At 38.5% G+C, this 26,241-nt stretch overlaps 1 long non-coding RNA gene across 2 annotated transcripts; it reads left to right on the top strand.

Moving 5' to 3' along the window:
- Positions 1 to 6,032: 6,032 nt before the first annotated feature.
- On the top strand, positions 6,033 to 24,506 carry LOC142098121 (uncharacterized). Of its 2 annotated transcripts, none has more exons than XR_012678300.1 (4): positions 6,033 to 9,582; positions 13,310 to 13,429; positions 15,419 to 15,486; positions 23,471 to 24,506. It is a non-coding gene; the product is annotated as an uncharacterized LOC142098121 (long non-coding RNA). The 2 variants fall into 2 exon arrangements; XR_012678301.1 differs by lacking the exon at positions 23,471 to 24,506 and adding an exon at positions 15,848 to 16,612.
- Positions 24,507 to 26,241: the final 1,735 nt, after the last annotated feature.

Below are 26,241 nucleotides of genomic sequence, written 5' to 3'. Positions count from 1 at the left end.
TGCATTGTAACATGGTTATGTCCAGGAGACTGAAATAAGATACCTCTTCATTTAAGATCCTTAATGAATCAGGCCCAGGGCAGGTGTAAGTGCCGATTGATAGTGATGATGGTCACATGCCAGAACATGTGTTTGCAATTAAGAGCAACTGAATAAATGTATTTTACTTACAGTAGGCATTATTAACATCCTGATATAAGTATGTCAATATATTTTTATTAACAGTTATTAATGTATTTAATTTTTTTTATACTGTTTGGTCTGTTGGGACTTTATATTGCACTTATGCATTGTATGTATCCTGTAGTTTGTTCTATCTGTCTGGTAGAATGTACTTATACCTGTATCCAACTAGAAACGTTTCTTCAGATCCGCTTGTACTCGAACTCAGGCGTACGTGCGTGCAATTTCCACCCAATTTATAAAACCCCTAATTGCGTTCACATTGCCTTTTGACTTTTCCTTAATGAATCAGGCCAAGGATGTTTTGTTTACCTCCCATGTATAAGAATTAGATAGCGATTTTAAACCTTGACGTTTAATATCATGCATTTTCATGTGCAGTTTGTTCTTTGGTAAATTGCATGGTTTACAAAGCGAAAATCAAAGCAAATGAAACACTGTAGTTTTTAAACAAAGATAGTTTAGTAATTGTACCCTTTAGTTGTTTTAAATATGACCATATGTTTCTTCACAGCATTAAGTTTATAACAATAATAAACTTAGTAACAAGAGTAGAGTTAGAGTGTACACGAGCAACAAGTGTGTTATATTACCCGTTGTATCCTGCATATATGGTATTTACACAGTATACACTTGGTAGCATCGGTTAATGTAGATGTTAATATAAAATACGTGGGTGATTTATTATTGATTCATTATTGATGATTAATAATTTGTTTGTAACTTGTAATAGTTGTTTTTCAATGAAGTGTTTTGTAACAAAGGTTTTTAATGTTAATGAAGTGATATATAATGGTGTTATCTTTGTGTAACATTTTGACTGTCTTTAAGTTGTGCACATTGCGACATAGATTAATTTCTTTCTTTGGGAGTGTAGTATTATAAATGTTACGTTTGTGCCATATATAGAAAATGTTGATCGATTTACAGGGGCCTCCATGACATGCAGAAATACGAAATGTTTTTATTCAAAAATATTGGTAAACATAATTTGTACAAATAAATTTGCAAATTAGCATTAGCGTGTAATGGTTAATTGACTCTTAATTAAGTTGACGATATAAAACTATGTATCCAGTACCTTGATGTTAACTCTTCTTGCACCTGAAGTCTCCTGAAACTTTATGATGTCCATTTGTTGAGGTAACAATAAACTAGGGCAAATGAACATCTAAAATATATCTGCTCTTTTATGGTGTGAACCCATAGGGCCTGATTCATTAAGACATGTATATGCGCTTTTTGAGTGTATGCTCTGATAAATCAATCTACGCATGCCCAGAACCAGACCATATGCCAGAGAAAGCAGCAACGTTCAATTCATCATAGAATGCAAACCACACCTACTACAACCTACGATTTCGAGCAGGGAGCGAGGTGGAGAATGGGTGGATGCACGTAGTCAATGTACAGTAAGGGCATTCACATGCAGCCACGTCCAATTCAACCTCGGACGCACAGAGAACTATTTGTATTTTCTGCCATATCTCTTGCTCCAGCTAGGAGTCAAGTCCAAGTGCAGCCGGCGGATCCCACTGCATTACAACCACTGGACTGGCTGGCACAGGACAGTACAAAAATATATAAATAAATAAAACAGTGTGGTCTCCTTACCCCCAAACAGATTAAACCTAGTGCTGCCAGGCTAGGCTGGTAGTAGCAAAATCAGGGGGACAAAAAGTGTGGGATCTGCCCGATATTACTACAACCAGCACTAGGCTTAGCCAGATGGGGCTGGTGGCACTCTGGAGATGAGAAAAGAGTGAAGGAGAAGAAAAGATGGTCAGAGAGTGGAAAGGAAGAGTTGGAGAAGAAGAGTACATTGATGGGAGAAGATTGATAGCTGACAATGCTTCTGCCTTACAATAGCCAACAATTGTGGTGGCAGAAAAATGTGTGACCATCCCCAACACTAGCTACAATTGTTAATTCTGCTACATTATGTATCAATTGTTCCCCACACATCTTAGAGTGTAAGCTCAGTTGGCCAGGGTCATCTTTGTTATTTATTTGTATCATGATCTCCTCAATCTACAGCACTAGGATATTACTACTTCTACTACTACTACTACTACTACTACTACTACTAATAATAATAATAATAATAATAATATAATAATAATAATAATCATAAATTCCATAAAATTATTTACTATTTCCTTCCTTCAGATCAGCACTTGTATTTTATCACAGCATATTCTAAGCGGTTTTCTCTCATCTTGTTCAGAGCATGATAGAGTGCTTGTCTGAGTGATCCCTATATTTTTAGTCTTTGTACTGAGTAGCCTTGTATGTAGATTAATAGATATATGCATTCATTAGCATACTTTTACTCCTATGTATATATAAGTTCTGTGCAGTTATGTAAATACATGCTAATAGCACAAAGAAATGAGAAAATATTCTCACAACCATCATTCTGATATTTTCCTTAGTGCTGCTTTTTGTTCTTTATATATCATTATTTGCAGTCACGCTCTTTTGGTATTTACCTAAGCTTATTTCAATCATTCACACCTAGTGCATAAATATACCAATGCCTGTAATGCTGGTCACATAGCAATGGTATCACAGCTGACATAGCCAAGTTAGCCCAATACTGACACTTTGTGTGGCCTTAAAATGAATAAATCCCTGAGAATGCACCGTCCAAAATCCATTGACTCATTTTTGGAAATACCCCCCAAAAATAATTTTGCAGATGACCATGTGCTGCTTCCACGTTATGCCTTCGCTCTACCCCAAGTGGGACACCCATATGTGGTCAGTTTGTAAACAGAACCTCTTGCTCATGCTCTGCCCATATATAAAGAACAGATAATTCAACTTAGGCCCAAATGGGGTTTTATGAGAAAATTCATCAAATAATTCTTGTTAAGATTCCTGTTTTCCATATTCAGCTGTAAAACATCATTTTTTATTTTTTACAAGCTGTTTACTCTTTTCTCCTTTATAATTATGTACAGTTGACCTAATTGAAGGGGTTACATATAATATAAAACTAGTTTTACAGAGTATCAGGTGTATTATATAAGTGTACAAAATATTGCAGTTTTTCTATGCTCTCTCCTGAGAAAAATACGTGAGCTGTATGTAAATGCTGAAGACTCAGTGTGAGATTCGTCCTGCATTGTCTACTATCCTCACTTCTGAGTACCTTCCTCCTGCTTCTCTACTGTGCAAACTGTGACACCTGAAAGAACAGGCGTGGGGCTAGTCTTGAAGTCCCCCCCTTTTGTTCTATGCTCTCCGAAGAGCAGATTGAGAATGGAAAACAAATATTTTTGTGCACCTATATTGTGCGCTCTACACTATGTTAAATTGCTATTATTCAAATATGACAGGTTCTCTTTAAGTGAACTATGTATAATTTGTGTTCATACATAAAACAAATGTAGGGGATTGTTTACTAAAAAGTACAAGTGTGCAACCAAAAAACATTAGCTTTAATTGTAGAACATCTCCTAACACAAAGCAATTTGCTGAATGGTTGCTATGGACTACTGTGTATTTTAACTTTGTTAGTAAATCCCCAGAAACAAGGACAGACCTCTGAGGATTCACCTTTAGTTAAACTTGTGGATTATATCAGTTTTTTTTCCTTAAAACCATTTGTATACAATGAATATTAATGCAAGAAAAGAACAGATAAATTAACATGGACCTGAAATCTCTACAGCATATTAAATGGTGCAGTCTCATTGAAAGGGAGAGTGACCCCGCAGCTCCTTGCAGTTTGAAGCTAATTGTTTTCGTCAGGACGAGAATGTCTGGAGTCCACTGCAGGATCCCACCAGCAAGGCTTTAGTAACTGAGCTGGCCTGTAGAGAATGAACCCACTTTGTAGCAACACAGTAGGCTCAGACACCACCAATTTTGATCTTCAAACTGTCATGCATAACAACTTTATTGTACTAAATTGAACTTGAAAGCAGCCAAGGGCTAAGAGAGGGTGAAGCTATGAGAAAAGTGTGCTGTCAGCTCAGGCAATGATTGACCTGGAGAGTGGACTTTGCCATTGTAGAATTAAAGCTCAGGCCCGATGAACACATGCATTGTTTGGCTCTAGTCTGTGCTTCCCATGCATGTTAAAGTAGCAAATGCAATGTAAATTTATTTAAATAGATTCTACTGCTTGAAAGTTTGCCAGCCACTTCTATCCAACTTTCCCAGCTCTTTGATTTGCTAGTTACAGTGGGAATACACTGACGTATAATCATCATTTTCACAGATTCTACGCAGGGGGTACACTGCTGATTTGTAACCACAGACACATTTCACATGTTTCTGTAAGCTCCACCATTTTAAATTAAGAACTACATAAAGGTTTAAAAAATAGTTGATTAAGTGGCAAACGTTAACATTTTATTTCATCATCATTGTCACTATTTTTATTGCTATTACTTTTATTTTTAAAATAGCAATGGCTACTGTACATTACTTATATTTTTGTAATTACATTTTAATTGTTGAACGGTTGTCACATGTCGTTCTGCATGGTTGGCCGTCTTCCTCCAAGGAATTTATGTGCGACTTCAAGTCATTCTTGCTTTTCGGGATGAGTTAACTATCTCAGAGGGCATTGTCTTGTGTGGTTAGCAGTTTCTAATCCTGTATGCTCTCCAAAGATTTTATGCCCAGCAGGCCCATCAGGGGCACAACAGGTGGGAGGCCACATTGCGACGAGCTAAGGATGCATTCTATTGGTCCTCTAAGGCTGCTGACATTGAGTGGGTAGTCTCTGCTTGTGCCCCCTGCAATGCTCTCTGGCCCCAGTGTGGAAGTCAAATAATTGGAGGAAGTAAAGTAAATTGATTAATATGTTTTACCTTGCGATTAGTACGCCACGTGTAATGACACAATCGCATTGGATAAATAACACACACATTTCCATTCGCAATTGCACTTGTAAATAGTACATATTTATTAAGGTTCCAATCCACATTTATTTATTAGTAAAATGTATTAGAGATTATTTATACATAAATGATATTATATTAAAGATATCTAAGGCTCAGGATATTGGAAATGTTTCATGTTTAGTGTAATTTTGATCCGCACATTACCATCAGGGATCCGCTATTATTGACGAAGCAAACGCTTCCTGCGATCGCTAGTTATGGAAGATAAAGGATTATTGTTCAAAATTATATTGTGTTTGGAATGCAAATAGATTGCTTTAAACTGGATTAGGTTATTTCCCTTAAGCACAACATGTGCTGAACTGTTGGAGTGAGCTGGCCCCAGCTTGTCAGAGGAATCCTTTGAACTAACCTATGATTTGCATTATACTGGACTAAATTGACCCTTGGACCAATGAAAAAAGACCCCAGTTTATCTTTATGTACATTGTGACATCATCAGTGTTTTTTGTTAACTGAAACTGGATAAAAGTTCCCTGGGCCAGTTAGTTTTTCCTCTCTTCCTGACAACAGACAACATGACTGTATCTGAACCTGTATCTATTGCAATGCAGGACAGTCCTATACCCCTGATCAATAGAGAGCCCTGTTCAACACAGGACACATCACTACCCCCTTTATTCATCACAAGGTCTGGTAGAATCTCCAGGCTAAATTCCAGGACTTTGTTATGTAACTTTCAGTATTACCAGTTCATGTGTATTTTCACTTGCACACTGTTCCCACATCTAACACCTGTCACACTGTCTTGTACCCACACAACTATTGATTGTTACTTTGTTCTCAAAAAAGTAGGATGTAGATGTATGTGGTTGATGGAAATGACATCACTGCCATCCACTTGCCAACCAGGAAGTGCTGGCTGACAGGAAATACCTGGCAGCCACTTTTCATTTTTCAGTATATACCACATAGTAAAGACATATTTTCACAGCTCTCCAGCCACTTCTTCTTGATTCAGACAGTTGTATTGTGTGGCGGGCACAAGTATGCTATGTATGATGTGTCCATGATACATTTTTATCAAAGACAAAGTACACTTATTAAAGGTCAAATTAGTTGCAAAGAGATATTTGCAGAAATATGGTGAAGATTCAAATCCCACTTTCATTCACACAACAAAGTACATTCAGGACTCTGATAGTCGTTGCAGCTGTACAGAAGATGAAAGGCCCAGGGAGATATGACATATTAACTGGAAATCCATCTTCAGAGAAGAGAGGAAAAAGGGAGCTTCTCAACCAGAGTGCTAAAATTTGTGCAATCCTCAACCAGTTTATGATAACAGATACCAAAGGTGTATCAACACAGAAAAAAATAGCCTACCTGCAGTTGGAAGGAGAAGATGATTTTGTATCTTACGATGAGCACTACTAACAAGCACAGTTGAGCATTTTGTAAGTTGCAACAACTACTTTTCTAGATATTGGAGCTGTAATAGGAATTCATTTTAGAAAAGCCTCACCAAAGAGACTGAAAGGCAACAAAGAGAGACATCTTATATCTTAAAAAAACAAAAGACATTAGTATGAAGGCATCAGCAAAAGATAACATTAAATTCACAAGCCTAGAAGATGTGGCTTAGGTGGTGGCTCCTATGAACGCAAGTAGATATATAAATAAATAGAGGTTACTTGTTTAAGTTAGGTGATAATCCATTCTCCTGGCCTAGCAGAAACCTAGTGTCACTTGCATTAATATCTGCAGAGGTAAAATATGTTTCATCAGCTTATGCCAAAAGGTGATTAGACTGTTCTAGTTGTTAGAGGTTGAGCCAACAGCTCAATCATTGTCAGAACTCTGCTCTTGTATTGTATGAGTTCTGCTGTACCTCTGTTTTACCAGAGGGGCTGCTGTTATGAATTTTGGACATTTGCAAGTTATCTCCTTCCCCTGTTTGATCATCTGCACCTGCTTCTCTGACCGTATATACAGCGGGTGAAAAAAGTATTGAACACAACAACATTTTTCTCAGTAAATATATATTCAATGTGGCTATTGTAATGACATTTACACCAAATGTCAACAACAACCCTTGCAAGCCACACATGCAAAAAAGTCAAACTATAGATGTCCATAATTTAAGTTTTGTGTAATAATGTGAAATGACACAGGGAAAAGTATTGAACACATGAAGAAAGGGATGTGCAAAAAGTCATGGAAAGCCAAGACACCAGCTGAAATCAATCAGTAATTAGAAAGCAATCCTTCCAGCTGGTTCAGCCACAACTGATGGCCTATAAAAAGGTGTCTCATTACGAAGGTGTCAAACAAGAAACATCTCATTATGGGTAAAAGCAAAGAGCTCTCTCAAGACCTTTGCTACCTTATTGTTGCAAAACATACTAATGGCATTGGTTACAGAAGGATCTCTAAACTGCCGAATGTTCCAGTGAGCACTGTTGGGGCCATTATCCAGAAGTGGAAAGAACATCATTTCACCATAAACTTGCCACGACCAGGTGCACCTTGCAAGATTTCTGACAGAGGAGTGAAAAAAAAATTATCAGAAGAGTTGTCCAAGAACCAAGGACTACTTTTGGAGAACTTCAGAAAAGACCTGCTATTAGCAGGTACAATTGTTTCAAAGAAAACAATAAGTAATGCACTCAACTGCCATAGCCTGTATGTACGCTCACCATGCAAGACTCTTTTGCTGAAGAAAAAACATGTTAAAGCTTGTTTAAAGTTTGCTGCACAACATTTGGACAAGCCTGTGAAATACTGGGAGAATATAGTGTGCTCAAATGGGAGCAAAATTGAACTCTTTGGATGCCATAATATACACCATATTTGGAGGAGAAATGGCACTGCACATCAGCCCCAAAACACCATACCAACAGTAAAGTTTGGAGGTGGGAACATCATGGTGTGGGGCTGTTTTTTTGCACACGGTACTGGCATACTGCATGTGATTGAAGGAAGGATCAATGGAAAAATGTACTGAGACACTCTTGATAAAAATCTGCTGCCATCTACCAGGATGCTGAAGATGAAACGAGGGTGGACATTTTGGCAAGACAATGATCCCAAACACACATCCAAGGACACTCTCAGTTGGTTTCAGAGAAAGAAAATAAAGCTGCTAGAATGGCCTAGCCAATTACATGGCTTGAATCCAATTGAAAATCTATGGAACGAACTAAAGATCAGAGTTCATAGAAGAAGCCCACGGAACCTTCAAGATTTGAAGACTATTTTCGTTGAAGAATGGGGAAAAATCACACCTGAGCAATGCGACTAATTTCTTCTTACAGGAGGTGTCTTGAAGCTGTCATTAACAACAAAGTCTTTTGTACAAAGTATTAAATAAATTTCAGGAAGCGTGTTCAATATTTTTACCCTGTGTCATTTCACATTGCTACACAAAACTTAAATTATGGACATCTATGGTTTGATTTCTTTGCATGTGTGGATTGTAAGGGTTTCATTACAATAGCCACATTAAATGTATATTTACTGAGAAAAATGTTGATGTGTTCAATACTCTTTTCACCCGCTGTATTTCTACTCTGTGCTCCGTACATTGCTGGTCTTTGATTGTTTTCCCATGAACTATGTTCTGAGGTTTGGACATCCTGCAAACCAGTTATCACACATCAGAGTCTGGCTATTACTTTTCGAACCTGAAGTCCAACACGCTCCCTCTGCTGTTTCATCTGCTCCAGGTATAGAATTCTGTGCCTCAATCCTATTCTGTACAGCAGGAAGTACATGGTCCTTTAAGAGCTTTGAACCGGTGGTCATGTGTGCTGACCTGAGACCTGCCCTTTTTCATCAGCTTACCTATTTAAACCTACGCTATGAACAAGCTTGTGCCAGAGTATTAGGCTCCAAACCTTTACTCCAGAGTTACTGGTCAACTTTTAGCTGATTTATGTGAATTATGATCCTGACCTCTCTTCTTCCTGTCATTTGGTAATGTTTATGCTTCTGATTGTTGTTGCCCCGGATTGTTCTGATACTCCTTACGTTTTCTGATTTGGTAATCTGCAGTCTCTTTGTGTACCAGTCCTAGTTATATAGACCAGACTCTTCTTGCTGTTGATACCACTTCATCACACTTGGAGGCAGTGCAGAGGGCTGCGACCTGTGAACCCACCAGCAGTGAAGCCCAAACTCCTTGTGCGGGTCCCTGACAAAAACCATGGGTGCGTTAGAATCTGCTCCTCTGTTACTCTCAACGCTAATTCAGGCTGGTGAAAGAGAATCCACTGTATCCTCTAGAATCGTGACACCAGTATTTTGTTCCTGTGTATCATTGGTCATGGTTGTTTATCATTATTTCAAGATCACAGTTTGTCTGTTTCTTCAAGCATTAAAGTTCTCATCATTCACCTATGTCTACATATTGTAAGTGATTTGCTTCTCCTGTTTTTGGCCTGCTGTTCACTATGTTTTTCAGAGCATGTTTCATACATATCCTGCCATACCCGGATTGTGTTTTTGTATCCTGCTAACTTTAAAGAAATTGCAAGTATGTTTTTAGTTGCTTTTTTATGCTCAATATAATGTAATGTGCACTGCCTTTGGTCTTATTTCTTCACTTTTTTTCTGAGCCTAAATGCGAACAATCGTGTGAGTCTGAAAAAAACTCACATTCCGCTCAGTATGCGTACCTTGATAAATCAGTCTCTATATGTTTTATAATAGAGTATGGCACCCAGTCACTAGGTATAGTTAAACTGACAGTTGACTATAATGTGTGTTTGTGCAATGTAAAAAGTTTTCAAAAGTTTGCTGTTTCAAAAAAAACCAAACAATTAACATCAACAGGCTTGGACAAGGTCTTATATTATCGGCTGGTAACAGAGTTTAACCTGCCAGTCTACACAGAGATGAAAAAGTGTGCAGGTTTAGCTAATCAGAAGTGAGGTGAGCGATTACATTTGCAGGGAATAGAGAAGTCTTTAAAAGAAGCAGATTGTTATGAATCACAGTGTGTGCTGTTATGAAGCAGGTCAATTAGGTCAAATAATTGTAGAGTTTATTATGATTAACCCAGGTGATGGCAGCATAGCAGAGCCCTAGGCTGGAGAGTAACAAAACATAGTGCACAACAAACAGTCCCAGTTAAAGAATAAAAAATAACAACAGCCACAATATCATAAAAGCCCAAATCACAGAAGTGCAGGTAAACTCAACTTGAAATCATAATATGGGGTGGCAGGTTTACAGGGTAAAAAGGTGGAAGGTGCAATGCCTTCCAATAACCCAGTCAAATAGAAAGCATCCAGAATCAGGAATCTGAAGGGATGCAGGAAAACACGAACAAACTGGTGGGTAACTGGAATAAAAGGCTGGATCGAGCTGGAGATCAGAGCAACAATCTGCAAAAACAAACAATGACCAGCCATGAACAGAGTGTAGGTGCAGGTGATCAGGTGAGGGAGGAGATTAAAGCATCACAGGTAAAAAGTCCACAGGTGAGGTGCACACAGTCTAGAACACCAGCACCTCTAGTGTAACAGGACAACTGCATGACACACATGTTCAGGACACAGTCCGAACAGACTACTCAACTCATCCCTGTAATTGTACTATGGTCACCAAATAGAGATTTAAATTGTATTACAGTCATTATATGCTATTACAAGATTATGGCCTAGATTTACTAAGCTGCGGGTTTGCATAAGTGGGGATGTTGCCTATAGCAACCAATCAGATTCTAGCTATCATTTTGTAGAAGGTACTAAATAAATGAAAGCTAGAATCTGATTGGTTGCTATAGGCAACATCCCCACTTTTTCAAACCCGCAGCTTAGTAAATCTAGCCCTATGAGCTCTACATTGTACTGTGGTCACCAAAATATGACCTTGTATTTTACTGTGGTTACCAGAACAAGGGTTTGCATTGCAGTCACCAGAAAATGCTCTTAATATTTTCTTTGGTCACCAGAGATGGGTTCTGCATATGCACAAAAAAAATAGGATCTGTTATGTACAGTGATCACCAAAATAGGGACTATGAATTTTTTCTGTGATCACCAAAATATATTATTGCATTGTGCTATATTCACCAGAACATGGACTCTGCATTATATTATAGTTACTTAAATATGGCTTCTATATTGTACTGTGGTTACCATGTTTCTTCAAGCTGAGCCAACTACTTACTTTTTGACATCATTGTGAGGAATTGAGTATATGTTTCCAACCAAAGTGCTATTGTGCATTAATATTGCACACCAATCTAAACCTTATTTGCCATAGAGCTGCACCTGTCCAATTTTGACCTTAACAAATTAGGACAACCCTAATCTAGTTGCATTTATGTGAAAGACATAGCAAAAAACAAATGTAAGCTATTATTATATTTAAATCAACTGCAATGGTTAGCCAAACTTTAAAAAATTGTCTGGTTGCACACTCCAAAAGGTCTTGTTTGTAACAGCAGCTTGGAGGTGGCATTGACCACGGTTTTTAATTGGTTGTTGTTACACATTTCAAGCCTGCTATGTGACGAGCAGGCAGTATAGCACAAATAAATGAGAGCATTTAATAATACAAACTCAAAAAATATAACACCTAAAATTAAGGTGTTGTTCCTTACTTTCTTAAGTTAATTAATACCTTTATGAAGGCTGCATGAGCAGTAGATTTGGAGAAAAGTCAAGAAAATATTAATTTAATGAGGAGATGAGAATAAATAGGAACTAGCTAGTGCTGTGGCTGGTATGCAAATGCAACTCAATTAGCTGTAGATGCATTATCAGATACACCTGTCAGTAGTGTATCTCTTGTGGGTACTGGAGAGCTGGTACAACAATAGGCAATGATGATGATGACTATCAGCTGCAATATCCAGCTGCTTCTGATTGAGTAATTGTGTATTGATAGTATTTTATTCATTAGCATGATGGCTATATAATATGAAGTCACAGCCATCTATTTGCGTTATTTTATTTGTCATTTGGTTCTCTGCAGAAGAGAAGATTGTCATTGAATTTTTAAAAGAATTTCTATTTCATTTCATTAGTATTTGTATTTAACTACATTTTATTTAATTACAGTAATAACTTTCAAAAAACTATTCTCTATTGTGTATCTAACATTTCATTAAGTTATTATTTTGTGTACAAATAGGGTAATGTAACTTTAATATTTACTACTAACACTGTTTACTAAGCATGCCACATTATACATTTTTTTGTTAGACTGCTGATGTCCCTCTTTTGCTTTGGTTGATTTGAAGAAGTTAAGTAGCATTCACCTTCTGTCTATTGCTTTTATATAATATTATAGAGGTATATTATACCTCTTTGACTTTGTTAAATTTCTGCCTTCTTTTTCTCCACTCCTCTCCTTACCCCCCTGTGCCTCTCAGCCTTTCTCAGTCATCTTCCCCCCACCTCTTTTCTTCGCTGCTCCCCCCCTTTCCTGTGTGTGCTTTCTATCCATTTTACCCACCTCCCCCCCTGACACGTGTACCCCGTGCTCATTTCACCTCCTCTTTCTGCATGTCTCTCCCCAATGGCGCCTGCCCCAGCCATGCTGCCACCCCAGACATTTGCTCCCCTCCCTGCCTTTCCTCCGTGACCACCACCCATCCATCAGGAGGGCGAGTGGCCGCGTGTCCCAGCCAGCACTGCATTTAGCTGTGCACAGCAATCCGTCTGTCTAGCGCACCCACCTCTCTGCAGGGTCAGCAGTACTCCCACACCCGGTAGCTCAGCTCCTCATGCCGCTGAGTGTAAGCTGGCCCCCACTCCCTATGATGTCTCTGTGTTTCCTGCTAGAATAAGCAGGCTGGACATCCCTGCTCCCCCAGCCATGTCCTCTATCCTGGCCAGGCCTACTGTGTACAGCCAGGCCCTGTTAATTCTGGCCTTGCTCCCACCATCATTGACCATCCTTCACAGCGTGATTCTCGGTTCCCACACTACTGCTAGGTCATTCCCTGTGGATGCCTTCATACCTCATGCAGAGCCTTTCCTTCCATCTTACCCATGAATGCATAATTACTCCGCAGCCCCATTTCCGAATGTGACATTTCTGCAGTTTTTTTCCACCTCCTTGCTTTCCAGTGTTTCCTCTCTTGTGGTTGGGGCTGGGTGGTTTGTCTCACTATCTCTATTGGCGCTTCCCAATGGGGGTTCAGAATGCTTTCTTCTGCCTTGACAGACCAGCCACTACTCCACTCTTCCGTTCGGATTGCCATAGGTCACACAGTAAACACAACTCAAACCCTTCTCTCTCCGCAGGAGGCCAGGCTATCCGGGTTCCAGAGGCTTTGTGTTTGCAGGAGAGACAGGCTGTGATGGCACCAGTGGACCATGTTCTGATTGTTGCTTCAGGTTCGGACTAGGGCCCTGACATGCTGGGTAAGGTTGATGTTAAGTCAAATGTTGTTATTCTGCTAGAACATTCAGTTTTTCAAGTTCAAGTGGGAATTCCTTGGGGTCCAAGTTATGCCCCAATAAGCTTCTTAGGATTCAGTTAGGATTCGGTAGGATCACCAGTAGGGTAATGGGAATTGCAGGACATGAGATTGTGCACTGTGCCAATATAGCCATTTTTAGTGGGGTCTGTCTTTCCATTATAAATAGGATCAAAAAGGCCTAGTGCATAGACATGTTTGCCATCACGAATTGGACAACCAGGCTAGCGTGAAAGGTGGCGGAGATGCCAATAGTTATAAGACCCCCCAACTCTTTAAGTGTTGTCTATGTTTTTGCTCCCTGGTACCTTGACACTAGGCCTCACGAGTTCATAGATATGTTTACGTACATACACATGGTCCATGATATGTACATGACCTCTAAACCCAGCACATGTCTCACTTCTGACGAGGAATTTAGGACGAAATACAATGGTCATCTGAGTCTTCTTCTTGGGTTTAAAGGAACGGCCATGCGGACCCACTACACCCCCGAGTTACGCCAAGCTATACATGGGTGGCGAGTTTGCGGGCAGACCTGTTCCACTACGGACGGTCCATAGATGACCTGTTTATTATTTGCGGTAGTGGGGAAACACAAGCACAAATTTTTGTTGTTTCACTTAACAAAATAGTTATAATTTGAAATTTACTCACAGTTTTTCCACTTCCACCATTGATTTTCTGGATCTAACTTTAAGTGTAATTGACTGAACTATTACTACTAAAAACCTATAATAAGAAGGTAGATGTAACAAATTACCTCCATTATAAGACCTCACATTTTAAACCATAAAGGGACAATGCAATTGCTCAAATTAAATTTTGTTTCAAACACAAGCTAAGGAGCTCCTACAGACTTTTTTGAGTTAGAGGTTATCCAAAGTGTTACTGGAAAAGGCTCTAAATTATGTTAATCTGCTCTCTAGAGATTCATTGTTAAAACCAAAAATAAAGGAATGGATTGCTTGGCGCTGTCTGATTTAAAACAGTACAGGAACTTTATTAGTGAATATCATCTAATGTCGAGAATATTAAGCAAAAAAATTATACAGCTCATAATAATTTCGATCTAGCATTCATTTCAAAGTACAATAGGAGTTCTAATAAGGTGGCAAAAATTACTAAGAATAATTATACAATATTACAACAAGAACCTTTTTAAAATGTATTCTTCCTTCTAAACTGAAAATTATTTTCAGAAAAGGAACTAATATAAAAAAAAATAATCTAGTAGCACCAAGTCTATTACGAGAACTAAGGCTGAAAACTAACAATACTGACCCTGAGTGATTGGTAACGAAACCCAATGGCTGCTATAAATGTAGTGGTTCCAGACCTGTAAATATATTCTAAACAAACAGAAGTATTTGGTAGATAATGAGACACAACATCAGAGTATTTATTAATTGGAGCATCAATTATGTAATTTACATTCTTAGGTGCAATTGTCAACTACTTTATGTGGGAAGGACCAGCAGATCTCTAAAAATTAGGTTTCTTGAACATCATCAAAACATAATAAATAAATCATGGTCACATAGTGTCTCATGGCACTCTATAGATAGACATAATTTAGATCCAAAAGATTTAACAGTCATGGGATTTGAGCATATTAGATTTACTATGCGAGGTGGCGACAGCTTCAAGAAATTATGGAGACATTTTGGATCCATTCTCTAAATATATTGAGCCCTGGTGGTCTCAACGAATCAGTTGAATTAAATAGTGTGATATGAGGGTTTATTATTATTTATTACCATTATAACTGTTTATTATTTTTTGATGGTTGATCAAAGTACATAGAGATATTATTACATCAAGAAAACCCTCTCTAGTTGATTGGTTAAGACACTTTAAGTGATGTCAATATGAGACCTCTTTCTTTTCTTGAATCAAATCATAAGTTTTGTTTTTGATACTATGTTAACAGGTAACTCAATAGCTCATTAGGCTGAAGCAGCAGAAAGATGAGTTCGCACCTGAGGTGGGGGATCAATGGTATGGTCAAAAAATGCTCATTATTATTTATATTGTTTTTGGTATTTATTTAACATATGATTTTTTTGTAGATTGGTATTATACACTGATTAATTTTGGTCACTTTTGCAGTATAAGTAGACTGGCATAAATGCACACTAATATATGACAGAAGGCTAAGGGAGTACTTTTTTAAACTAATTATGGATGAAATGAAGTTTATTGTTTGTTTGTTTGTTTTTTATACATATATATACTTTCTAATTGTTCCAATTATTTTAAATAGTTTATACCAACATAGTGAGCTGTGATGTTTTATATGACTATTATACTATTGTTGTTTATGCAATTTTTTTGGACTAATCATATAATTCTGGTGAAGTTCCACAGGTTTTGAGGGTGATCGTTAATGAATGAGTATATATGTGAGACATTTGAACTATCCCCCACACTGCTGACTGTAGTACTAAGAGTTGGGCATTTTCCTCTGAAGAAATTATCATTATGATAATGAAACGCGTCAGCCCTGTATGCTAAATTGACTGTACACTTCGGGACCTGATATCATATACGCCAGTAATATTGTGGGACATCTGTGGCAATCTTTTTTTACATTGAATCAGCTGCTACATAACAACAGAACTACCGTGTAGTGAAACAAAGCTATACTGTGTTATCAGTTCAGGAGGTGTTCATTTACATGTGCAGCCGCTCACAAGGTTTCTAACCATCCGCTGCTGATATTTAAGAACCTTGCTCGTTGCAATCTGGGGCTGGACAAGTGTCTTGTATGACAGCTTACACGGGACTGTAAGTCTGCGCATTGTATATAAAAAAACTATTTTCAAGTTTTACAGCTTGGCTTCATAACACTGTTGTCAAACTCATATTTGCTCAGCTATTCCAGCTTATCTGATTCTACATTTGTTTATCAACATTGTCACATTGTTACTAATTATACAGACATTTTCATTGGTGATACCATCCTTTTTGTTGCACATCAAGCTGAGTCAGTGCAAACAAATTAGTGGGGACAAGACCACATTAATATAAAAGACCAATCACCCTTCAAATATTGCAAATATACAGTATACTGTATGTGACATTGAGATTTTTCACAGGTCCCACACAGTGATTTACACAGTATTTCATTGCCTTTTCTCATCTTTTGATCTTGATGTAATGTGATTGTTTTGGTATTTCATTGGTATGTTTTAATAAATTGCAGTACTATGTTTATCAACTGTTCACTGTGTTTGTATATATTGCTAATAGAGCCATCTTCATCACTGTTCTTTTCTTCTTTTGTTCTTTACCTTTGGGATATCAGGTGTTTGACACAGCTCCTTACAGCAGTGGTTTTGGCTCACTTAAGTCTGCCAGTGGCAACTTTAGGAATCTATTATCACCTCTCAATAAATTATCTAGTTTACACCTATATTTTGCACTAGGACTTATAAGTAACAGGAGACTTATCAAAAAGATTATAAATACAAGTTCCAACATTAACATTGATACCACAACTGTGCATTCCACAGTGGTAAGCACAACAGACTTTCACCACAGTACTGATCAAAGCTGCGGCACCCACTTTCCACATCAGCACCGCCCGTTATGAGACATTAAGGGTGCACTTGAAAACAGCAAGCATCTGGGCCTGTAAATCCATTTCCAGGAGAATTTTTGTTTTTGGCTATTTGCCCACAGTGGACTTAAGACTCTGCACTTGGTGTTATGTAACCTGTGTCCATGTTATGGTTAATTGACTTTTTTAAATGATTTATATTGTTTATATTGGTTTTATTGTTATTTGACCATATGTGTGCTTTTTGTTTTGTTTTTATGGGGTATTTTATGATATGTTTTTAGGCATTACAATTTCACATTTGTTTTAATATTTGAAATAGGTCCCATTTGATATAGATACACATCTCAGAATTGTTAGTATTTATATATGGATCTATGCATTTATGGACAACTGTAGATAGTCTGTCTACATAAATACAGTACTCTTTTGATGGTCTGGGCAATACCTCTGAACCCCCTATATCTTACTCCATTATAATCCTTGTTCGCAAAGGTAGATTGTTGCAAAAGGCAGCAACTTTTTGACTGCCTTCTCATGTGCAATTTTGAGTGCCTTTGCAGCTGTTGACATCCAAAAGTATGACAGATCTGCTTTGTTTTCAAATGCAGTACGTGCTTCATTATTGCATCAAAGCTCAAGAAGTGCCTCTGCCAACCCTTGAGGCTCTTCTGGTACAACAGCAATTTCACATTTAAAGGGGTCTACAATCCAAATGACAGCATGTGAATCGGCAGCATTACCCCCAGGAATTTCATTTTTACCCCATTTGGGGTAATTTACCCCTGTTCCCTGACCACTGTATTAGTCGTATTATGTTAGAGTCCACATTGTAGGCAGTTAAAGGGGTTACTATTGATTGTCTAATACCCCGACAGAGGAGTCATCGACTGCCAAGAAAAAGGGCATGGTAATGTCAAGTTGTTTGAGGACAGGAGCTGAAGAGAATATCACTTTGAGGGAACTGAAGGTTCAGATGCAGACAAGATCTTTACAAAAATTTAAGATGTCATCTAGATACACAATCACATGAGTAGAGAAGATCTCTGAAGATTTCATTAACAAAGCTCTTGAAAACTGCTGGGGTATTGCAAAGCCCGAGGGGCATCACTAAATACTCTGTTTTACACTCATTCCCTTTATAAGTACTAATCAAATTGTAGGCACCACGAAGATTGAGTTTAGTGAAGGTTTTGACTGCTTTGATGTGATTGAACATCTTGGTAATGAGTGGAATAGGGTAGCATTTTCTAATTGTATTAGTATTGAGGCCATGATAATGAATGCAAGGACGTAGGGCTTTTCTTTATAAAGAAAAATCCTGCTCTGGCTGGTGAAGATGAAGACGGTGAAATGAAGGCCTAATGAATCCCTGCTGCAAGTTTTCTTTAATATACTCGGCCATGGTTCAAATCTCTGGAATGGAGAGTGAATAAACTAGATGAGGTGGTAAGGTCTTGGATTATTGCTGAAAGTTGAATATTGCATAGGAAGGTATGGGGTAACAGCCGTAGACTTGATAGGTAACACTTGAAGAGGAGTGACCTTATGTAAGCAGGGAAATATACAAGCAAGATGCCACACCAATAACTGGGAAGACGACCAATCCAGTTGAGGAGAGTGTTGTTGAAGCACAGGAAGGCCCAAAACAACATGACTGGTGGTACAGGATAAAACAAGAAAAGAAATCTGTTCCTTGTGTAAGGCACCCACTTGAAGAGTTAAAGGAGAAGTATGAAGATGGATAGTACCACTGGAAGTGCAACTGTCACTAATGGCAGTAATAACTACATATAACCACACAATAACTGGTCGGCGAGTTGGTTCTTTCTGTAGGACTCACAAAAATGGATGTCCATCCGATTACACAGAAAAATCAGTTTCTCAAAGGAGGAAGGAAGTTCTTGAGGTTAATACATGCTTGATACGATTCAATAACACCTGCCAAAAGGCTGCCGCCAAAGCCTCTTTATTCTTCAAAGAAAGACAGCAGAATTGAATCACGTATTAACCCACAGAGTGTGATCCCTGGCAAAGCCATAAGATGCTGGAGGTGGCAGAGGAGGTACAATTGGGTTCATCAAATATTCTATGACAGGAAGCAATGAAGGATGCACAGTCTTAGAGCAACGAGTCATTTTGCTCCCATAGAGGGGCGGCCAGGGAGAGAGCTTGGCCTGAAAACAGAGAGATGGTAAATATAACCTTCGCCCTCTCGGTAGAGGAATTATGAGGAAGCAGTTCAAATTGGATGGAACATTGATTTAAAAACCTCAGCAGGTTTTAGGGTCTCCGTTGTATTTGACTAGACCAAGAATCCGCAAAGTGGTGGCAGACGTTGGAGCAACCACAGCAGCAGGATGATTGGCTGCAGCCAGAGGAGGATTACCCATGATATTTTGGAGCACATCTAGCGGGGTATACAGGCCTGGAAGGCATTGCACCAACTGAACTTGAATAGTTTCTTGTTGTTCCACTCTACTCAAGAGATTTTGGAGCATTTCTTTGGTTGAAGGTTCTGTAGAATCACAGAATTCGCAGTCTGTCTGATTTTACTCCACCCATCATGAAGGCACAAAGTCTAATGAGATGCTTTATACTAGGACCTATTAAATAGACACGGACACAGAATACCAGGACAAGCTGAGAAGCATATTGTGCTGGATACCACAACGTGATGTATAGACATGGATACAGGATATCAGGATTCAGAGGAGCAAAATAATACAGCAATTTAGCAAGCTACAGGACTTGAAGATCTGGCACCATTTTGCTAGAACGGGCTCTTTATATAGTTTGTTTCTCACGCCCCCTCATCTTTCAATCAGTCAATGACTGAACAAGAGAAAGCATCAAAAACGGTCCTGCACTTGCGCAGACCAGAATCCAAGATAGCCGTCACCATCAGAAGAAGCAGGACCCATCAGCACCTGGAGTAGACCCGATAGAGGAGACCAGGAATGCGCACTGGACCCTGGTAAGTTATCCAGAGGGTGTGTGACACTCTCCCTGTTTGTTTCTCATCTTTCTCGCTTCTCATTCACAGACTGCTTGGGTAGCTTGTTTCACACTTGACTTATGTATCTTATCATATAAGCTTTAGATGTCTGCATTTTCAAATTATGTTGTCACACTGGGGTTCTTTCTCCTGATTTACAGATCATCAGTGGACCCAGAAAATCTGGGTGATCAGCCACTCCTTTATTCATTGGGTTGCTTCAATCGATTTGCAGCTGACACTTGTTTTTTCCCCAGGCTGGTGGTAATTGTATGATTGGAGCAAATGAGTCTGCATTGGACTGGTGTTAATTCAAAGTTGAATATAGAAATTGCATGGAGAAGTGTCCCTCATTGTCTTGTCATTCATCTAGGAGTTGATGATTTTGGTCATGTCACTTCAACAAAGGATAAAGGCTTCTCAATATAATTTCCAGGTGGCCTCATCTAGTAGTCTGCTGGTCTAACATAATTTCTAGGAGGCTTTGGAGGCATTGTTCAGATGGTAGAGTAGTTGAGTGGATGTCAAGGTGCTACGGCTAGCGGTTATTGACATAAGCTTGCAGAACAGATGACAGAGGTCTTCACCTATAGCAGCCACCTTTTCTGTAGAGATTGTTATGCTCACAGGTACAGGACTTAACTCTTGTGTAGTGTAAGCTTATGTGCAATACCGCAGCTGGAAGGTAGGAGGTGGTATCAAGAATGGAGCGGATAGTCAAAGCAGGCTGAGGTCAGGGGTGCAAAACAGGCATAATGGTCAGGGACAGGCAAATGGATCAGTGCTAGCAGCAAACAGGAATATCCAAGGAACAGAGCCAAAGGTCAGGGCAAGCAGAATTCAAGCAGAGTCCAATAACAAGTCAAAGGTCACAACAGAGGGTCAATCAGAAAGAGTAACTAAAGAACATGGTAACAGAGTAGGTCAGCAACAGACAGAATCAATGCTATAACCAACAGGGAGGCTAAGCCCTTTCTGCCTTAAGTGCATTGGGGAACCAATCACAGAAGCAGGCACATTTGAACAATCAGCCTCAGGAGGCTGTTAATTATTGCTTTTTTTAGTTCCTACATTTAATTATTCATTGTATCTCATTAACATTGCCAATTATGTCTGAAGATATTTGTCCATCTCTATTGTCCAATTTACCTGTAGGCTTGTTTAGGCAGCCATGTGCAGTGTGAGAAGTCTGATGTTAGCTCTAATTATCGTCAACCATCTTCGTTCAATGCCTCCTTGGGTATTTTGCTGAATAGCACCAAGTTACTTTCCGACTTGAGTGTATGTATTTGTGTGTGTGTGTGTATGTATGTATATGTACATGTGTATATATATATATATATATATATATATATGTAGATGTATGTATACATATATATATAGTGTGTGTGATCCATATTTTCCCTTTAAGGGCCTCATTTTGGACCTTTGCAAATCAATTTTGTGTGTACAGATTTGCACCTCTCCCCTTGTATTCCTATATGGTTTTTCCAAGTAAAAATGTGTAACCCTTAGCTGGCTTTACTCGTAATGCTAAATAAAACTGTAAGTATATATAACAGTGCACAACCATATAACAATAGTTGTCCACTGCCCTTATGTTTTCCTTTATATACTTGCCAGCAAATATGTGTATATATATATATATATATATATATATATATATATATATATATATATATATATATTTTCCTTTGAAACAAACTATCCTAAATAACTAAACAGGTATGCTATCCCACTGCTTTCCTTGCTATGTTATAATTCTGTTTCTGTTCTCTTGGTTCGTTCTTCAACATCTGTACAGCTCAGTAGTAGGAAATGTCTGTTCTTTTTGCAAAAAAATGAAAACAGGTAAAATCATTTTGTGACTCGACTACAAAAGTCACATAATTTATATGTTATCAAAATCAAAACAACAGATAGTATCAGGAATATTTTTGTCTCAATGTCCAAAGCTTGACAATATCTCAAATGTCATGTGAGATTTCAGTAACCATTTAAGACAGGGATTTAGTTTCGAGCTGTGATTTCTTTTAGGCTGTTTTACCCTGCGGTGAAATGTCATGCATGTTTTAAAAGCACTAACTGTCTTCTGAGGAGATCTTATTTCTCTATGCATGGAATGAATCCATTCAACAAAATAACCAACAGTCTCATTTTGTACCTGATAAGGTGCCAAAAATGTTTGTGGACATCCATTTAATGCTGAAGGATAATAGATCTGGAATTTTTTAATCACAGTAAGATATGTACTTTTAAAGGTCACTGACATAAATATGAAATATGTAATACATAAAAACTTGCATACTTGTATTTAGAAATGGGCAGTTGGTTAAAGTTGACATGTCACCTACACACTTACCAGATTTATGGAAAGAAAATACATTAATATTCTTACATTTGACTGTGGTCCGTGAACATGTGTGTGCTATCCCATAAAAGTAGGAGCAAGTGCAAGGATAAGTAAATTACTCTGATTGCCTAAATTGTTTTCTATAGCTCAAACAATTAACTTTGATTCAAATTAGTATATTAAGTTAAAAATGTTACTTGAAGTCTAACTAGTGTAATGTTCGTTTAATCCGTGTGATTGCGTCATTACACGTGGCGTACTAATCTCAATCGCAAGGTAAAACAATATTAATTAATTTAGTTTACTTCATCCAATTATTTCACTCCACACTAGTGAAGTGAAGCCCCAAATTGTGTGTGATACTCAATTGCCATTATAATTACCTCCTTTGCACTAACTTGCCCTACTTCCACAGCCCTTGTCTTAATCCACAGCCCAATTCCCAATACAATAAACCAAGGTAAATATATTGCTTAATCCTATAGATTGTAGGCATGTGACCGGATCCCATCTCTTAGTCTTTTTTTTACACCCAGTCTTGTTTTAATAATGTGTTTGTTCCCAATTGTAAAGCTCTGTAGAGTGTGGTGCACTATATAAATAAATGTTAATAATAATATTTGTTTTCATGTCCAGTATCATGGTTGTCATCAAGAACTTTATGGATAACTAGCTGAAGTACCCGGTGTTGCCCAGGTTTAAATCGTCAAGTTGTTAAGTTATCAATGAGTTGGATGTAACTGACAACATTTTATAAATAATTAGCGACTGGAACCCCAACCCCCCCTAAATTCTGGCCAGGTTCAAACTGGACCACCTTGCATTGGTTTTGTCGCTATGTTGTGTTGTCGTGAGGGTTCCTTCCAGCAGTCAAGCAATTATTTACAACCAAAAAATTATGTTTTCAACATTTGGTGCTCTGTCGCTTTGTTGAATTGTCGTGTTTGTGCTTTGTGGTCTAATAGAGTCCTTTTTTGATACTAAATATATATCTAAAATTTGGCAGCTTTACCCTGAGTACTGTGGAAGAAATTTGTTAACAAACAAACTTCGTCTTTTATATATATAGATGTCATCCAAATCCATCCAGTGGAAGACCCAGAACAGGCTCCAAAGGTCAAATTTCTGGTCATCGTACACCAACGGGAGGTCCGACCAGTACCTCAACCCAATAGTATGTCTTCTGGGATCCAATGTTACCAGTCTTTGAAGTCTTCATCCAAATCCATTCAGTGGAAGGCTCAGAACAGGCTCCCTGGGTCAAAGTTCTGTCCAGCATACACCAATGGGAGGTCTGACTGGGACCCTAACCCCCTTAAAACCTGGCCAGGATCCAACTGGACCACCTTGCATTGGTTTTATCCCAATCGGTGCAGGGGTGTCGAAGATATTCACCAACAAACAAGCTTCTTCTTAATATAAATATATATATATATATATATATATATATATATATATATATATATAGTGAGCATAAGCTTGTTCGTGGAGCCACCTTGTCTGCTGGACAGTTAAGTGCAACATTCACTTTACCTACTACTTTTTGTAACTTCCCTTCTTCTATTCTCCTGACTTAAAACCTTCTGCAGACTATCCCTAGTTCTCCCTTTACCACAGCATAACCATAATCTCCTCCAACCCTAACCTCCACCCTCCCAAAAGTCAAACTCTCATCTCCTGCCCCCATCTACCATCTTCCCACAGCTTATCATTAAACTAACCACAATAAGTATAAATTAGCTCCAAGATTCGAAATATATATTTCTTTGTTTGATATACCAATATATGTGCAGTTGACAAAGCTGGAACCCAAAATTAATTTTTTTATCTAAGTAGTAGTAGCGTTCATTAATGCTGACATACATGTAAATTAAAGAGTTATCAACTTTTCAACAAACTTCTTTCCTTAGTTTGGGCCCAGTGTTTCTACTATCAGAATTCCACTAGTGGTTCTGAGTATCTCCACTCTCTAGACTTAGCATCAAGTGCATGCATCCTATTATTACATATACCATTGTGAGAGATGTGCTTGGCATACTAATTGTAAACCAATTACTGTATATACCAGCATTTGTAATACATGACAGTACATTTTCCTTTGAGAACTTTTATATCTTAGGTACAACTTATTAGTAGTACCCCATGTGACAATGCTTTATTATCACTTTAAATGTGTTAATTTTGTCCACTACCACCACCACACTCAGGGGTGGGATGAGCCTTAGTGCTTTGAGCACAATGCTGGGCACACATTTTCTTTTGCAGGCCTGATCCCCCCTAGGTAATTAAGCTTTGTACTGCAGGGGGACCCCACAGTGCAGGTTTCACTGCTAAAAAAAAATCCCTATACAGATGATAGTAATCATCATCATCATCATTAGAGTGAAAGCCTATCATACACTTATGTATTTTACTCCAATGTATGCAAGTTGCATACTAAGCAGCCTCGCAAGTATCAGAAGATCCCTTCGACACACACACACACACACACACACACACACACACACACACAGACTGAGAGAGACTAAGGACAATTTAATAGCAGCCAATTAACCTACCAGTATGTTTTTGGAGTGTGGGAGGAAACCGGAGCACCCGGAGAAAATCCATGCAAACACAGGGAGAACATGCAAACTCCACACAGATAAGGCCATGGTCGGGAATCGAACTCATGACCCCAATGCTGTGAGGTAGAAGTGCTAACCTTAAAGCCACTGTGCTGCCTATAAAACTTATGGCCAGCACACACCTAAATCAACATGTTTCTCACATGCAAAATATCCACAGAAATGAAAGAAACTGAAAATTAAATCCCCAAAAAGTTCACAGCCAGTAGATATATAACAGGGTTTCTCAAATCCGGCCCTCGGGCCCTAACAGTGCATGTTTTCTATATCTCCTAGCTGGAGCACAGGTGTATTCATTACTGACTGAGACATTTTAATAGATCCACATGTGGTATAATTATCTAACTTGTGACCTGGAAAACATGCACTGTTAGGACTGGGTTTGAGGAACCCTGCTACATACAAAAGAGAAAACCCACAAAATATCTTAAACAAGTTAATGATAGTGGTCAATGATGTGGGCATCACTTGTGGGTAGGCAGAGCTCGATTGAGCAAATCTGGTTATGTGTAATCAGCACATGGAGGAATATATAAACATTATTATTAAAAAAAAAAAACAACTTATGTTCGGAGCCAATAATTGGTCACTGGCGGAAGGGATGTTTTTACTTTTTTTTTTGCATTGTTTTTCATTTTTTGTACACAGTGCCACTTTTCCCAATTTACCTGAATGAGGGGGAACTTGGATTAGTTAACAGGGCTGCATCAATGGCTGATTAGCTCTGTTATTTTATGTTACCTAGTGGGGGATTCCCATACAATTAGGGAATCCCCTGTGAACTCTGGTGAACTCCAGGGGCAGAGGGGGCAGCCCTGGTAACCTGAAACAGGAGATGGCTGTACTGCATAAAGTCAACAACCACTGAAAATCAGTGGGGGTTGCAACATAATGGAAACAAGCATTAAAGCCATCACCTGTTATGGGTATTGGAGGTCAGGCACGAAGACCGAATGCAACCGACAAAGGGAAGACAAGGGTGATCCAGGTTGAAAAGGAGCTCCCCAAAGTATAGGGGATATCCCTGACCATTCGCCTAAGCTGATGTTCCGCTTCTGTTAGCTTAAAGAGCGCTATTGAAGTAAGGGCCATCCATTAAAAGAATTAATACAAAAAATAAAAAATCTATACACAAACATGTGTGTTGGCAGTGCGAGGGTGGTACAGTTGCTTGACAATCTAGCTATAGAAGAGGCTAGTGTCATAATTTCTA

Source organism: Mixophyes fleayi, chromosome 1 (assembly GCF_038048845.1).
Source record: "Mixophyes fleayi isolate aMixFle1 chromosome 1, aMixFle1.hap1, whole genome shotgun sequence".
NCBI classification, from domain to species: domain Eukaryota; kingdom Metazoa; phylum Chordata; class Amphibia; order Anura; family Limnodynastidae; genus Mixophyes; species Mixophyes fleayi.
This window is presented reverse-complemented; position numbering and strand designations above follow the sequence as displayed.